This window comes from Alexandromys fortis, unplaced genomic scaffold (assembly GCF_014885135.2).
Source record: "Alexandromys fortis isolate MF-2015 unplaced genomic scaffold, M_Fortis_MF-2015_v1.1 scaffold_31, whole genome shotgun sequence".
NCBI classification, from domain to species: domain Eukaryota; kingdom Metazoa; phylum Chordata; class Mammalia; order Rodentia; family Cricetidae; genus Alexandromys; species Alexandromys fortis.
Genome location: NW_026067974.1, coordinates 5,595,173 through 5,612,359, shown reverse-complemented (window position 1 = coordinate 5,612,359; position 17,187 = coordinate 5,595,173).

Genomic DNA, 17,187 nt, shown 5'->3' with positions numbered 1-17,187 from the left:
CCTCCTCCTCCTCCTCCTCCTCCTCCTCCTCCTCCTCTTCTTCTTCTTCTTCTTCTTCTTCTTCTTCTTCTTCTTCTTCTTCTTCTTCTTCTTCCTCCTCCTCTTCCTCCTCTTTCTCCTCCTCATCTTTTCTTCCCCTTCCTTTTATATCTTGTCTCCCCTCTTCCTTCTTCTCCATTTCCCCCCTTTCCTTCTCTTTCTTAGAAAGGATCTCATTGCACAGTCTAGGCTGACCTTGAACTTGTAGCCCCATCAGCCTGTAGTCCAGGTGTGCACCGCTATGCTTTACTCAGCTGGGTTCTTGGCACAAAAGTACATTGGCCTAGCAACAAACCCAAACAGTTTTTGTCAGCAATAAAATGAGAGATGAAGGCAATGTCTTGGGGGTAGATGATGGACTAATTCTCACCCAGGAAGTTCAAGTATTTCTTCTGTTGCACTAATTCTACGTAGGTAGGAAATCAAGGTTCAGAAAGGCTATCAATACAGTTTCCATCTGGTCTCAGCTAAGGCTTCGTCCAGTAGGTGTCTCGCCTTTCATTAGAGATAAGAAGAAGCTGGGAAGTGCTGGTGCACACCTTTAATCTCAGCACTCAGGAGGCAGAGGCCTGGGGATGTCTGTGAGTCTGAGGCCAGTCGAGTCTACAAAGTGAGTTCCAGGACAGCCAGAACTGCACAGTGTGGGGATGGGTGCCACCAACCTTAGTATTTTGGGGAGAATGAGTCACCACTGGTGGAGGATGGAGAGCTGACACTGGGTGTTTATTGGAATGTAGTGGGGGAAAAGGTGGTGCCTTTTGTGGAAATCGGTGAAAAATGACTCCTCAACATTTCTCTTTGGGTAGGTGGGATTCAACATGAGGGTCCGTAGGAAAACACACAGACAGCTCTCAAACATGAAGGAAAGAGGACCCATGCTAAGCCAGCACTGGGTCTTCCCAGACCCTTCCCAAGGACCACAGATGAGGGAACTCCTGCCTTTTCTTCCCCCAGCACATTTAATACACACACTTAGAAAAGCCGAGCATCCCAGAATGAGGCTCCACTAGTTTCTCCGAAACCCACCCCAGGCATTGCTGTGTCTCATTTTGGAGCAGGCGGTTCACCCGCATGGCTGTCCAGCAGAAATCTGTTCTGAGTGACTGGGATCGATGCAACAGCTCCAGTTGTCCCTGGATATTTTGAATGTCATCACTGATTAAAAAAAAAATACCAGGACCAGTCAAAGTTCTGATGCATACAGTGAATCACACCAGGTAAGCTGGGTTGCTGAGAGAATTCGTTCCTAGTAAAGTTAATTTCGACACAAATGTACTAGGAAGCGATGGCACAGGATTCAAAACCCTCTCTCACTGGCGCCGGCTGCGTTCACTTTTTAGCCCACTGAGCTGCTTGTGCCTCAGGTGATGAGAAGCATTTTTCAATTTGATGGGTTTCATCTGCATTTTATTAGTCTATTTCGGGAAAAAATACCATTTGTACATCATTTTCTTTGCCGTCTTGTCTTTATTATTCCCTTCCCCATCTCGGGTGGTGGGACCAGGATTTGATTTTCTCTTAGTGCTTGGTACATTTCTCATCCTCAGAGCAATTTACCCTGGGTGACAGTCCATCCGTCTCTCCTGGCCCCACTTAGGACTGCTCTGCCTTCTCCAGTCTCCCTTATTTCTTCTTTCACAGCGTCCACCTCATCTCCCCTGACCTTTCCCAACCCTGCTATTCTTTACTGAGGCTGCATGACGGGTGGGAATCCCGGTGCTCTCCAATAGCATCTCCCTCATCTCTTGCCTTGTCCTCTCGCTTAACGATCTTGGTGAATTTTAGGGGTCTGTGGTTTTCCTCTTGTTATTAGAAAAATAAAAAAGAAAGAAAGGAAGGAAAGGAAAACAACTACAAACATTAGGCATGTGGTCACAACTTGAGAGAGTATCTGAAAATCTGTTAACCCCTCTGCTACATAGCTGAGAATTGGTGGCAAGGATTGTGTGGGTTTGTGGCTTTCAGTGGCCTCTTCTGGGGCTTATGAGAAATTCTTTGATGGGTTAATGACTTTCCTATTGAGGTCACCAAAGGGGAAAGAACACTTCTTTCCAACAGGAGTCAGCAAACTCTTTCAGTAAAGGGTCAGATCTTAAGGATTTTCTGTTTCTCTTGATGTGTGGTCATTGTAGATACTCAGTTCAGCAACTATAGCCCATAAAAGCAACCAATGGCAGCAAGAAAGGGAACGAGAATGACTTGTTCCAATAAAACTTTATTGACAGTCTGTTAACTTCCATTTTAGAGTGTTTTTTCCCTTCTACTTTCTTATTGTTTCCTATATATTTGTTTATTTCTTGTTTATTTCAAGTAAGGTTATGTGCTTTAAATATAAAAGTCTCCCCCGAAGCCTGTTTATTATTTATCTATCTGTGTGAGTGTGGTGCATGTGTGTGGTATATGTGTTTGCAGTATATGCCCATGTGTTTGTGGATTTATGTGCCTAGCTACATATTTGGAGGTCACAGTTGGATGTCTGTCGTCCAGCTTTATCACACTCCCTCTTACTTACTGGAATTAGGCTGGCAGCCAGGAAGCTAAAGTGATCCTCTTGCCTCTGCCTTCCACAGCACTGGGGTTTCAGGCATGGGTTTTTACATGGGCGTGAAGGATTTGAACTCATGGACTTATGCTTGCACATTAAGCCCTGCTGTCTCCCGTGTCATCTCCCCGGTCCAGAGTGCAAAAGTACTGAAGACTTTGTTCTCAGCTGATGGAGATAATCACTCAGGAGGGCCTGGGCCATGCAAGACCTGCTTTTTTCCAGGGGGTCAAACTTTAGATGGCTTTATAAAGTGGTGTCATGACCTGGAAGCAGAACTTGGTGGGAGGGGATCATGGTGGGTTTTCTTTGTAAGGGTATCTTGCCCCGTCTCTCACTCTCTACTTCCTGGTCATGTAAGGCGAGTAGCATCTTCCACACACTTCAGCTGCTATAACATTTTGCTGTGGCTTAGAAACCATGGAGCCAGCCTACCTCAGGCGAAGACTGCTGAAGCTGTGAATTCAGGCAAATCTCTTCTCCTTCTAAGTTGTTTGTTCAGGCATTTGTCACAGTCTGATCAGCATAGTTTTCTGTCTTGGGATTCTTGAAGCAGTCACCTTGGGAGAGGGTGGTCTAGAAAAGGAAGTTTGGGGAAAGATGATACTGTGGATTTCTGGCATTGACAGGGTAGCCCTCATTTAGGCTTCCTGGAGGAAGTCGGCTGTGTTACAGGTTGGAGATAACTCAGGTATTTTGCTTAGGAACTTGGTGAACTTTAGTTACTTTATGTTTTTCGATTTCAATATTCTTTTCTGAAAATGGGCTTGTTTTTAGGATTGCTTTTCTATTCTACACAATTTCATTTTACAACTCTGGTATCAGCTGGTTGCTGGTATAAGGATTTGCATCTCCAGGGAATTTTCTTTAAAAAAAATTGAGGCAGATTAATTTTATTATTTTTACGTATGTGGGTGTGTCTGTGTGGGGTATGTACATATGAATGCAGGTGCTCATGGCATCCAGAAGAGGGTGCTGGATTCTCTGGAACTTGGTAGTTGTAAACCACCTAACATGGATGTTGGGAACCAAACTTGGTGCCTCCAGAATAACGGTATGAACCCTTGAGCTCATCCCTATAGCCCTTCTTTTAATAACTTAATGACAGTATAGATTATGAATTACCATGAAATCTAGATGCTATAGAAAATCTAAATAGTAGCTTATGATATGGGTGTTTATTTTTCTCACAATTTGTCACAGGCTGATATTTAATCCTTATAATATCAACAGAGATCCAGAATCTTGCTATCCACCTGTTTTCCTAGTTTGGGTATATACTTTTTTAAAAAAAATCTTTAAAGTCTCTTCAGAATCATGATGAGACCGCTATATCTCTAGCCATCGTATCCGTATCTACTTGTCAAGGACCAGATCATAGAAAGTGTTAAATGCAAAAAGAGGAGCCTTTTAAATAACTTCCTTGGATATTCTATCTAATAATTTCCATTTATGCCCCATTAAACTCCTCATCTTCTTGTTAATATAGTATTTGAGCTTGTCATATTTCTGCCGCACACAGATTTATATAGTGGCTCAAGGTGAGAAGTGGATAGATATCCGAAGCCACACCTGGTCTTTCTGTCTTAGTTTGGACAGTTCCCTCATAATCATACAAGTGAATTTACACAGTGGGAAGGTGTGATGAATGATATTAATGGACAACTTGACAGGATCTGGAAACACTGAAGAGATAAGCCTCTGGGCACGTGTGTGAGGGATTATCTAGATTAGGTTAATCGAGGCGGGGCAACCCATCCTCCTAGATGTGGGTGGTACCATGCCACTGGCCGGGGTTCTGGGACTTCATAACAAGGAGACAGCTAGCTGAGCATCGGCATCTTTCTCTCTCTGCTTCCTAACCATAAATGCGATATGACTAGCTGCTTTCCTGCTCCCGTTGCCATGGCTTTCCTACCTGTTACCATGCCTTCCCCACCATGATGGAATGTATCCCCTCAAATTATAAGCGGGGATAAACCCTCCCTCTCTTAAATTGCTTCTTGTCAGAGCAACAGAACAAGTGACTAATATAGTAGAGTAGCCATTTTTTAGTTTTAAAAAGTCATTTATAAGTAATCTTGTTTTCCTAGCTGTTGATACAAGAATCTCGATTGATACCAGTTTCCATATGAATGTTAATAATGAGAAGCAAAGACATAATAACTCAAAAGTTCAAAAGAATAAATCAGTCTGATATGTATGTATATATATATGTATGTGATAAGTGTGTATATGTATATAAATTGGTGAGGGATTATTTTATTGAAATATATTCATATACTGTAGGATTTATCTCTAGGAATAAAGTTTTATTCAAAACCAACCAAACAAAACCCCCAAGGAAATGAAACCAATAAACCCCAACACACCTAGGACGGATTCATGAAAAGTGAGTCTTACTCTGTAATAGAACCATTGGCCACATGTCCTTGCTGGATGTGAACTGGAAGGACATGAATACTGCCATCATCTAGTGTCTGTGCAGAGGAGAGCTGGTGATGACTCTCCAACCAGCTTGTGATGGATTCTTCTGGGGAAACATGATTCCTTCAGGTCTTACACTGATCTCATCTGCTCAAAAAGCAGTCTCTAAGACTCCACTCATTCTGTGTTGGTTTTTAGGGAAGGAACCACCTCACGTGTTCCTGGAAGCACCCAGTGTTGGCTAGAGAACCCTATTTCTCTGACTGTTTTTCACCAGATGCACAGGTTGGTGACAGTGGCCCCCATACTGTGCAGATAGAAGACAGTGTTCATTGGCTCGAAAGAGAAGAGGCCTTTTCTGTTCGAGATCTGAGCTGGACATGGGACTCTGAGTGCCCACAAGTGTAAAACCCAGCTGAACCTCAGAGGAGTTATCATCCATGACATCCAAGGGTGCCCTTCGCATGGGTCAGAGGCTCTACCAGCCAGAGGGACAGCTGACAGCCCCTGAGTTTAGCTTAGCAGGCCATGAGCACAGACCACTGCCTGTTATGGGGTCTAGGGGTTCTCCTGCTTTCTTTTTCTCTAGCAGCTGGGACAGAATTAAACACACAAGGTTGATGGTTCTCAAGCCATTCAGGAAGGGGATGCCTAGCCTAAGAATGGGGGAAACCGAGCAACTTGTTAATGCGAGAATATTCAAGTATAAGCCTTGCTTGTCCTTTATGCTGACAGGTGGCTCATATTTCACTATATTACAAGCGGGTGTCAATGCAAAGAACAGAAAACTGTGTTCACCTATACAGGTGTCAATGCAAAGAACAGAAAACTGTGTTCACCTACACAGCAGGAAGACTACAGGTAACCATTTATTGTGCATGTCTTTTCTTCCTCTAGGCATATATGTGCTGTATTCACGGTGAGGGCTTTGATCAGAGGCAGTCTTTCTGGTTTGGTGGTTATACACACACGCGCTCACACACATGCACGCATACACACACAAACACACACACTGAACTAACAACACTAACTTTGTGGGGAGGGTTACAGAGAAGTTATATTGAGCTCTTATCTTGAAGCAAGTGCAGATTTTTTTTTGTTATTTTTGCTAGCCTAACTAATACTGAAGGACTGTCTAAGACTAAGAGTTCTGTTGGTATTTTTAGTCTGGGCTTCTCTGCAGCACAGACTGACAGCCCGTGGGTGACAGTCCTTCTGAGAAACAATAAGTAATTTGGTGGATGCCTTGTTCAGACATACTCCCTGTAGATAGCTAGAGAGGCACTGGGGACCGCATTTGAAGTGAGTTGGTGGAACTTTAGTTTTAAGAACACTTGGCCTGGGCATTCCTGAGACATTTTATTTCAGGCAGCTTGTGCTGTAAGCTGTATTTCCTTCAAAGGCTTTCCCTCACCCTGGGCTTTGGGGGGGTCTCACAAAGGTCCCTTCTGTGTGTTATGTGGGCCATTGCTCCTGACCCAAACATTCCTTCCCACGGCTTCCATTACAGGAGCTCCAGCCTCCTGGTTCACAGGAGTCTCAGATCTTGCAAGTCAGGTCATGGCATGGACTATAAAAGTGAGAGTAAAGTTATCACTGATATAATTCCAGGCCTTGGTAAAAAAAAAAAAAAAAAAGAAAACAGAGCCAAGTCTTTCGGACCCAAGGGGCGAGGTGTGTTGGCCACATCACAAACTGGAAGGCTACTCTGAAGGGGTTGAGCTCATGGATCTGACATCATGTTGCCTGGGTGTGAAGCCAGGTGCTCATCATCCGTGGTGGGGCCTTGGGGGAAGTGTGAGATGTCTAAGGTATAAAACCCCGTGACTCTAGGACAGCCTTGCACTAAGGATTCATTATGGACACGGTCTTCGCTAAGAAGCATCTTGATTTGCAGTAGTTGCGGACCAGCTGCTCTTTCCACATCTCCAGAGCTCCGTCCTCTACACATTCAGCTGACCCAGGTCTACCAGTGCCTGGGGGTTTGCACAACTACTGGACCGAATGCATGCATGCATGGAATGCAGGCATGCACAAATGACTTCCGAGAAGATCCTCAGCCTTTGCTCAGTCATTTTGTCCATGTATTCTACTGTGGGAATGTTCGCATACCTGGTCTTATGTTTGGTACTCCAACTACAAATAAAACCTGATGGGTTTGCCTGTCTAGGAGACGACAGCTCAGCAATTGCAGACTAGTGCAAAAGTATCTGTGATATAGACACACGCAAAGGAGGGACTCCAGCTGACGACACTATTGGGAGGTGGTGAAAACTTTGGGAGGTGTGCTTAGCTGGAGCAAGCTGGGTCAGTGGAGGAGAACCTTTGAAGGGGATGTTGAAACCCTGGGTCCTTTCTCTAGTCTACTTCAGAGCTACCATGATTCGGACAGCCCCAGTCTTCCACACACTCCCTGCTACAGTGTTTGATAAAAGCAACGGGCCCAGCTGGCCATGGGTTGTAATCTCTGGAACTGTGAGCCATGGAGTGGCAAGGGGGAAGGGAGCAAGGCATATGAGGGGTGTCAACGTGTTTGTGGTGTCAGTGTTCCAGAACTACACGGTGAGGGGCAGAGGTCCCCTTAGTCAGGTAGCTCCGTTTACCTCTGTAGCCAGAAAGCCAGGGCACGAGGCAAGGCTCTTTCCTTTTTGCATTTTTTTTAACACGATAGCATAAAAATGTCATTTACACTCCGATGGTTGTTTTGCCCAGGGCAGAGCTGTCCATCAGGCACAGAGACAGGGCACTGTGTGAAATGAGATGCTTAGTGTGGATGGGCAATTACTGGTCCCAACTGTCTTAGAAAACTCAGGAATCCTTCAAGTTCATTTTCCAGTTCCTAGGTTAGGGCTGGGCTCTTTGCACCGTGTGCCCTTGGTATGTGTCTTGTTCAGGCCTTGTTTGGAGTCCTGACCTTTCTGGAAGCAATGATATATTCTTTGTCATAAATCCACAGAATGTTGTAGAGTTACTCATGCATGGTAGAGGCTTAACTAATATGTGTGTTGTATAATTTGGTTTTGCTTTATAAATCTCTCTCTCTTTATGTAAAGAATTTAAGAGGGGCCAAAAATTTCTCTTTTTATGTAAAGAATTTTAAGGGGGCCAGGAGGTGGTGGTGCATGCTTTTAATACCAGCACTCCAGAGGGAGAGGCAGGTGAATCTCTGTGAGTTTAAGGACAGCCTGGTCTACAGAGCAAATTTCAGGGCAGCCAGAGCTACATAGAGAAACCCTGCCCCAAACCAAACCAAACAAAACCAATCAAACAAACAAACATATATAATTTATTCAATTATTTTTATTAATATAATCAATCAAACAAGTATTTATGAGGGAACAAAAGAGAGAGAAACTCTTTATGGAAAGAACTTAGAAAGAGGACGGAAGGAAGTCTCCTGTCCTTTAAATGAGAAGCCTGGATCTCTTAGGGATGAAGAGCCACGGAAGATGAGGAGCTGCGACAGGAACCGCATTTGAAGTCCATTCCTTTTCTTTCATGTGTGTCTAGAGCTCCATTGGAGTAGTCACCCTGCGCCTGTGTCTTCCCCAACTATTCCTGCTCAGTTTTCTACATAGCCCACTGTGATGGCCGATCTGGGTTGTCAACTTGACTGGATCTGGAATCAGCTAAGAGACAGACTACTGGGCACACCTCTGAGGTGTTTTCTCCATCAGGTTATCTGAAGTGGGAAGACAGACCCTAGATGCGGTGGCACCTAGTTGTGGAAGCACAGACAAAAGGAGACCCAGAGGCAAGGCTTTGCTTTTTCCTGCTTACTTGTTTACTGCTGTCACCATTTATGCTGCTGCTGCTGCTGCTATTGCTGCTGCATCCACCCATCTCTGACACCAGAACCTGGTTTCTCTGAGCTTCCAGTGTGGACTAAAGATGAGGCTAGGTGAGAATCTTCTAGGCTGTCAGTGCCAGAATGAGACTACTCTGGTATTTAGCCTCTCTGGACTGAGAAACTTTTGAGGGTCTCAATCTCTCTAGTGAGAAGATGGCCATTGTTGAGCTACTCAGACCATTTTTGTGGAAGTCATTCTAATACACCTCCATTGGCTCTGTTTCTCTAGAGAACCCCAATTTTATGAACACATCTCAGCTTCAGGACACCTGAGCCTCGGGCATGAACTCATGTGTCTGGTGTGTGAGGTGTCGGCATACAAATTTCTGCTTTTGACAAATCTCTCCACTCAAAGACCTTCGTATTTTGCTTTCAGAGGCTCAGATTTAATCATTTTTCCTTTCTTCAAAACCATTAATTTTTGTAGTGTCCTTTAGAAGACAAAGTGGCTGTGTCTTTGATCTTGAACATGGGCTGAGGCAGCTGACAGCTTGTGGGTAGTACTATTTATTTCTTGAGGTTTCTTCTAGGCTCACAAGATCTCTCATCCCCCCACCCCAGTAGGTTCTTCTGCACCCCTAAGATTTCCTCCATTTCTTTCTCTCGAGTGCAAGCCTGGGTTGTTTACCACTCGAGCGATGGTTGAGCTGTGTGAATTCCTGGATATAGACTATTTCTACCATTTCCTCTTACTGGTGCCCCGTTTCCTCCTGTAAAGATTCATTATCCGTTTTTCCTCCTCAGCTTCCCATGGGTGTTTGACAGCTCCTTCATTGTCCTTCATTATTTCTACCCGTTGGACACTGCAGGAAGGAGTCTGCGTTCTCTCTGATGTTCAGTTTCTGGCTATAATTGGTCTGGGTATTTATCATGCAAGTCATTTTTTTCTGAATAATTCTGTAGCCAGAGTCCTGGAAATGGCCTCCACGCTTTGACAGGTGTTTTAATTTACTGGCAACCCAGCAATTGCTCTGAGCTCTAGTGATGGGTCCTTGTCTGTCTCTGGTTGATGGAGAAGACCCGTGCATCTGAGCTGCCTGCTCTTGCTCACTGCACCGCCAGGCAGGGAGCTTTAAAGCCAGCTGCTCCTGAGAGTGAACTTGCCTTTCTATGTCCTGAGGACTTAAAGCTGGGTGCTCGCAGTCATGGTTTCCCTGGTCTCAAAGCAACCCTGGTGTTTGGAGGGACTCTGAATGAAGGTAGTGAGTTGCAGTGTCGAATGAGTTCTGAGATTGTGAGTTCTGAGCTTGAACCCCAGAACTGTCACTGATTGAGAGAAGGCTATTGGGAAGTCATTCAAACACTCCTGACCTCTGCTTGGTTCACGGTGCTTCGGGATAACAACTATGTTTGAGTCACATAAAACTGTTGGAATGTTAGATAAATAGCTTATGTCATAAGGCCTGGAACATGGGATATATTCAGCGAGAGGAAGACATTTTCCTTTCTACATTCCCCACTAATGAAGTGAGTAATATAGCAAAATCAGGTTGAAGCAAAGCTGTGAGCCACAGGCTAGAGCCCGATTCGATCTGTTCTATGCCCTCCTATCATTCCCTCCTCTCAAGCAGGTCCCTTCCGTGGTAGCATTGCCGAGATTTTAGACTGAGGTGAAGTTCTCATCACATCAAGCTCGTCATTTGAAAGTGAACAGTTCACAACATTGTACAACCATTCTTCTGTCCAGTTCATGTGTTTTTGAGCTCATTTACATGTGCACGCACACGTGGAGGCCAGGGCTGATGCTGGGGATCATCCTCTATCATCTTATTGATTGAGCCAGGGACTCTCAATCAAACCCAGAGCTCACTGATACGGTAACTCTCCCTAGCCAGATTGATCTGTCTTCTGAGGCTGAAATTACTGGTGAGCAGCCATGCCCACAGGGCATTTATGAGGGTCCTCATACTTACGTGGGTGGCACTTTAATCACTAGGCTGTCTTTCCAGTCACCCACATTATTTTTATATATGTGTATTTATGTGGGAAAGAGTGTGGGTATAGGTCCTAAAACTGGGGGGGGGGGGCACAAGCATGGGGAAGGGGATTTTTAAGGAAGAGAGTGGAGAAGGTAAAAGAATACATGTGCCGTGAAATTGGAAAGGTGCAAGTGGGGGTGTGTGTGAAAATGGAGAAGAGGGGGGAGAAGAACCACAAAAAGTTATATATGAAAAGGGCAGAAAGAAACTACTTCTTTTACATTAATTTAAAACACAAAACAAAAGAGAAAACCTGTACCTTCTCTTTCTGAATTCTCTCTCTATGGATTTCACATTAATGGAATAATAGAATTTATGCTTTTGTGTCTAGTCTCTTTCATTAGAATAGCGTGTTTCAGGTTCATCCGTATGCCAGCAGTCTGCTGCTGTTTGTGGATGCATCGCTTATGACCCATTGCACGAATATGCCACCGTTTATTTACCCCTTGGCCAGGCATCTCGGCTTTGTCCACTTTTTGGACAGTGTGGTCCCTGCGGTTGTGGACATATTTGCACATGCTCTTGTTTGAACACCTGCTTTTAGCTCTTTCTGAATACTTATATTATTTTAACTGAACTCTGCCCTTGTTTTTGTTTTTAATTTTTTTTTTCAGCTCATTTTTTCTGACAGGCTCCACGATGGACTGGTGAGGTACAGGACTCTAGCTTGCATTACTCCCTTCTTCATTGCTTACTAGTTGAATAGGATTGGTCTCTGTAAAACGGAGCCTAGGACAATAGTTCCTACCTTATAGGAAGATCACGATAGGTAAAGGAATTGATCACTGTGAAAGCAGTCTGGGGGTGACGAACATCAGCAATCTTTGTTACCCCTTCCTCACAGTACTTCCTTCCTGGGTCTCCCTGGGAACTTCATTGTCTTAGTGTCTCATGGGGCAGCTGAAGTTTCTTTCTAGGCAAGGGCATTGAGAAACCGCTGCTTTAACACAGGGGTCTCAGGAGTCTGGAGGACCAGGGTCTTGGAAACACGAAGATGATACCAACCTGATGTAGAGCTCTTCTTGGCTTTGAATTTCTTCTTTCTTCCTCTTTCCATAGACCCCTCCACCAATGACCGGGCACATTCCTTCCCAGACTATGCCCTCTTCCTGCTCAAGACTCACAGCAGCTTCCTATTGTCTGTCCTGCTAGAACCCGTGGGGTAAGCAATTCTCATTCACTGTTGCATTTCTGAGTATTTGCTTGCAGGGGGGTTAGGGAGCTTCCCTTTTGGCCATAATAATCTTTATTTGAGAATAGCAGAAGATTGCAATGAAAATCCACATGCATCATACACTATGAGTGGATTCAAGGAGGTTGAAACAAGAGAAAGTTTTTAAAGGCCATCATGGGAGAATCACATAAGGTGTTTTGAAACCATAAAGCAATAACCTTTGACTACAGGGATCAATAACAAGGGCCTATCACTTCAAGATTGCACAGGCTGCTGTTGAGCAGATGTCCTTGGAGAAGTTTCTCCCCCCCACCCTCCCGGGTGTGTGTGTGTGTGTGTGTGTGTGTGTAAGGGTATGGTGACCTTTTTGCAAGATTGTGGTTCCAGTTAGTCTTTTGAAAACAGCTTTTGTTGCCAGCTATACAGGTATGGAATTCCCTCATCTCTAACTTCTCTGTATTCTCTGTGTTCATCTCTGTCTGTCTGTCTCCTCCACCCCCCATTAAGCCTTGACTAATGGGACTTCCTTTTGTTTTCACAGAGGTTTATCAGATTTGAATCATGCATTAGTACTTCATTCCTACTTATGATTGATAATATTCCATTACACAGATACACCATGGTTTGGCTAACCACGTGTCTGTCATTTGGGTGGTTTCTACCATTTGACTCCTATGGTTCCTGCGGCAGTGGTTTTCATGTACAACTTTTATTTTTAGGGAGTGAGAAATATCAGACTCAGAGGCAGAGGGTAATTGCTACATATCATAAACACATACATTGTGGAGCTCAGAATTTATTGGGATGGTCAGGTCTAAGAGCACCTGCCTTTCTGTTATGCACAGTGTCACCCTGTCTGCTGTGCACACTGCAACCCTCCCTGATGTGCACACTGTCACCCTCCTTGTGTGCACACTGACACCTTCCTTGTGTGCACACTGACACCCTATTTGTGTGCACACTGATACTCTCCTTGTGTGCACACTGCCACCCTCCTTGTGTGCACACTGACACCTTCTTTGTGTGCACACTGCCACCCTCCTTGTGTGCACACTGACACCCTCTTTGTGTGCACATTGCCACCCTCCTTGCTTTGCAAGCCACCACGCCTCTTGCTCTGCAAGCCACCACGCCTCTTGCTCTGCACACTGCCACCTGCTCCTGTCCTTAAACCTTTCATCTGAACTGTACCAAGATAGGTGAGTGCTCATCATCCTTAGAGTACCTGCTGTGCCTGTTGCAGCCTGCTTTCTGAGCCTGGCTCTTCTGCCCATCTGGTTTCCCATTCTGCCTCCCACCCATTCCAATCCTGCTACCTGCAGGTCTTATTGAAACCCGGTGGTTTCCTTTACTAAAGCTCCCCACCGAGCTTTTCAATCAAGACCTTGTTCTTCATTCTTGAATTCCCTATCGTTCTTAAAGTCTCTGCTTAGGGCCTCACCTAGCACAAGTGGCATCTTGTGGTGAGTTACAAGAAGGTGTTCATTCCCTGTAGGCTGATGAATTGCAAAACACTGTCCTCAGTCATCCTCTCAGCTGGGCACTTTTGCGCTGCGTGCAGGCTGGTACAATCACAAGCAGCCAGCTTATCCGGCAGTTCCGAAACAGTTCTGACTTAAACATCCCTAAGTCACATAGGTGGCAGAAGTTCAGTGCTCATTTGTAGCCTCTCCCAAACGGTCCTTAAACTTCTCAGTGTCAGGAACTGTGGCTTAATCTTCAGTTTCTCCCACGGTACCTAGTCCAGGGTCCAGCGCTGCGTCTCCAGCATGCAGCAAATGAAGTAAAGTGGGAGAAGTGCTGTGTCATTCCTCAGCTCTGAAGGGACAGGCAGAGCACTTGCAGACGAGAGCTCGCTGGCATCACAGGCAACCAGAGCCACATTGGTCCTATAGCATTTTGGGGCACATCACCTCTGCTGTTTCTTTAGGCTGCGTACTCTTTGGATTGCCAGTTTCTTTCTCATTCACCTGACCACACTTCAAGCTTTATTGGCTCAAATGAGTTTGTTAGAGTTGATTGGGTGCATTCAGGGTTAGCGCATCAAGGCAGCCTTTTCTCCCAGAAGCCTCTGTTGGAATCGGTTTTTCCCTTCTACAAACCCCTATATAGTCTGTCCTCAGACCCTAGCTCTCAAGAGCATTTCTTAAGAGGACTCTAGTTTTCATCTCTAACATTTGTACCAGTGAGGTATGCCCTAAAATAGACTATGACTGCATCTGCCCTTTTATTCCTGGTGCTTAAAGGATGGGGCTCGCGCCTAACACACAGGGTGCTCCCTGGATGATCATAGGATCAGCATCTCTAGCTGGGCACAGTTCCCAGCATTGCATCTCCTTACACGGCAGCTGAATTATCCTGCTTCGTTCTATTAGCTCTTCCCGACATTGTTTATCACTTTCCCTAAGCTTTTTCTCACCTTGTCTTTGGGTTTGTTTTCACAGCCTGTTAGGATATGAAAATCAATGATTATATCCATTTCACTTGTGAGGCACCTGAAGACCAGGAGGCTGGAACATCTTGTCTTGCTGTCTGGTGATGGGGTTAAGGCTGCCACTCACTTTGGCGACTGCCTGGACATAGTGACAGCTTGGTTACTCTTTAGTCCTCTTAGCTCTCTCCTAAAATTAACTATTCAGTATCTTCAGACTCCTGATGAGTCTGAACCCTTGGGGGGAAGAGGCTGAGTTTGTGGTGTGGGTTCTGTCTCCTCAGCAGCTCCCAAAACCTGGCACTCAGAGATTGCTTTTATCTCTTCTCAGTTCACCATTCTGTCACTATAATGGAGCAATTGTTCAAGAGTCAGGTGGCTGATACATCCTGGGATCCAGTTATCAAACATCATGGTATGGAATAGTGGGTTTCACCCCTGGTCAATGTCAGATTTACCCAGAGAATGTGTATATCTAACAAGACCTTTCCGGGTGCTACTTACAACAAGCGCTTGGCTGATTGAAATGGGTGGCCAACACTGCAGATGGTAGAGTAGAATTGCCAGTGGCTTTAAAGATTCCACAGATGGCTTGCATTCAGAGATTTGGATTTAATTGGTGCAGGGCTGTGAACCAATGGCACAGTTCCTATTCATTCTCCTTGCTGAGTCTTTGGATTACTGTAGCATCCTTCACGGGGTACCTCACAAACAGTGGAAACTTATCTTCCGTAGTCAGGGGAGGATGGGAAGTTCAAGGCCAAGGCTGATTCAGTTTTGGCAAGACCTACTTTCTGGCATATAGATGGTTCCTTCTTGCTATATCCTCCATGGTGGAAAGGATGGGAAATCGGTCTTCGTCTTTTGAAGTAGGGGCACTAATTCCACTCATGGAGACCCACACCCATGACCTAACCACCTCCTAAAAGTCCTACTCCAGACACCATCATCTTGAAGCTCAGAATTTCAGAATATAATTTAGGTTTAGAGTCCAAACATCCAGATATAGCAGGTCTATTCGGATGGACTGTGTAACTACAGCCCTACAAGAAAGAATCCTTACATTCTAGCATCAACCAAGAACATATTTGCTTGAGGTTTCTCCTGCCTTAGCAGGTATCATGATACCCTACTAAACTATCCTCCCCTGTAATTTCCTGGTTCCAGTCCTCTAGCTTTGTGGACTTGGGTGTGCATCTTTAGCTCTCTGAGCTTTAGCTTCTTTATCTGTTACATAAGACCCAGAACTGCTTGGCAGACCTTCTAGGTGTATCAAATAAAATTATGTATTTAAATGATATGTAAAAGAAGCCATCACTGTGCTTGACACAAGAGGGAGTTCATAGCTCTCAACGGAAAAGGACCAAATACTGTTATTCTCTCTCTACAGGAAAAAAATCTGTGTGCTACATTTGTGGAATACCTACTGTCTGCAGAAGATCGTGATCGATTGATTTCTCTGTGCGTGTGAATGAGAGATCCAAAGGGGACAGAGAGCTCACCGCTGCTTTCACGGAACTTCAAATTGCTACAGAAACAGAAAAAAAAAAAGACATAGAACCACATGTAGTTCTTTATATGTTAGGCGTTGTTCTAATATTGGGATGTTAGAGATTCAATTTATATACTACAAGCTCAGTTGATGGAAGAATTCTCCTAAGCACTTCTCAAGAGATCAATAAAGCCTTCAATGACATTTGGGCTGTCTCTTCAAAGTTGTGTGGCATTTTCACAGACTAAGAAGACTGGAAAGAAAATCCCAAGCTGGTGGTGACCCGAGGCCAGGTGGTTGGAGAATGCAGGTATCTGGAACGCAGCCAAGAATCTGGGATTGCTGGCCTCTTCCACTAGAGGACCCAGACTTGCATTGATTTACCTCTGCTGAGAGCTCATTAGAAGACTTTGCTAAAGAACTTGATCCTGTAGCTCAAAAACCACTGGGACCACTGAAGTTGTTAGTCTTGGAAGATGTTGAAGGTTTTGCTTTATTGGCACCAGGTATGGGGTGGGAGTGGGTTGGTAATGTCTAGGTCTTCACCCTTTCAGAAAACTGGGTGACTCCTCATTCAATTTAAACTCTAGATCCAGTAGGCCGAGTGTGTACTGTAACTGGAATCTGTTTTCACTATCAAATCAATGTGGAGAATCTCTCAGATTTTTTTTTTGGTTAGTTTTGCATTCACACCCATAGAAAACAATTTGTTTGGTTCTTTACTAGGTCCCAGCCCCACCTACATTTTCTACAACTTCTCTTTAATGTGAACTCAGGCTCTTATTTCAAGCAATGTTGGTGTTTTTGTGTTCTAGGTGTCCAGAGACTTGCACTTACCTAGAAACTAGAAAGGGGCTAATTGGGGAGGACCAGTAAGAGGGTGAAGGGAGGACTGTGTGGGAGAAAGATGACTACGAATAATCACAGTCGCCCCGGGGAGGGGGGGAGGGTGGTGCACGCCTTTAATCCCAGCACTAGGGAGACAGAGGCAGGCGGATCTCTGTGATCCTGGTCTACAAGAGCTTCAGAGAAACCCTATCTCAAACAAACAAACAAGCAAACAAACAGAAGTAAACATAGTGGCAGTCGCATGGAAGCATTATAATAAAATCCATTGTTTTGCATGCTAACATAACAAAAGGAAGGGACCTGTAGCACCTTCTATAATATGGTTGGAGCTGGAGAGCGTTATGCCTAAGCGATTCTAACGTGTAGCAAATTGAGTCCCTCTCGAGCAAGAGTTAGCCAGAATG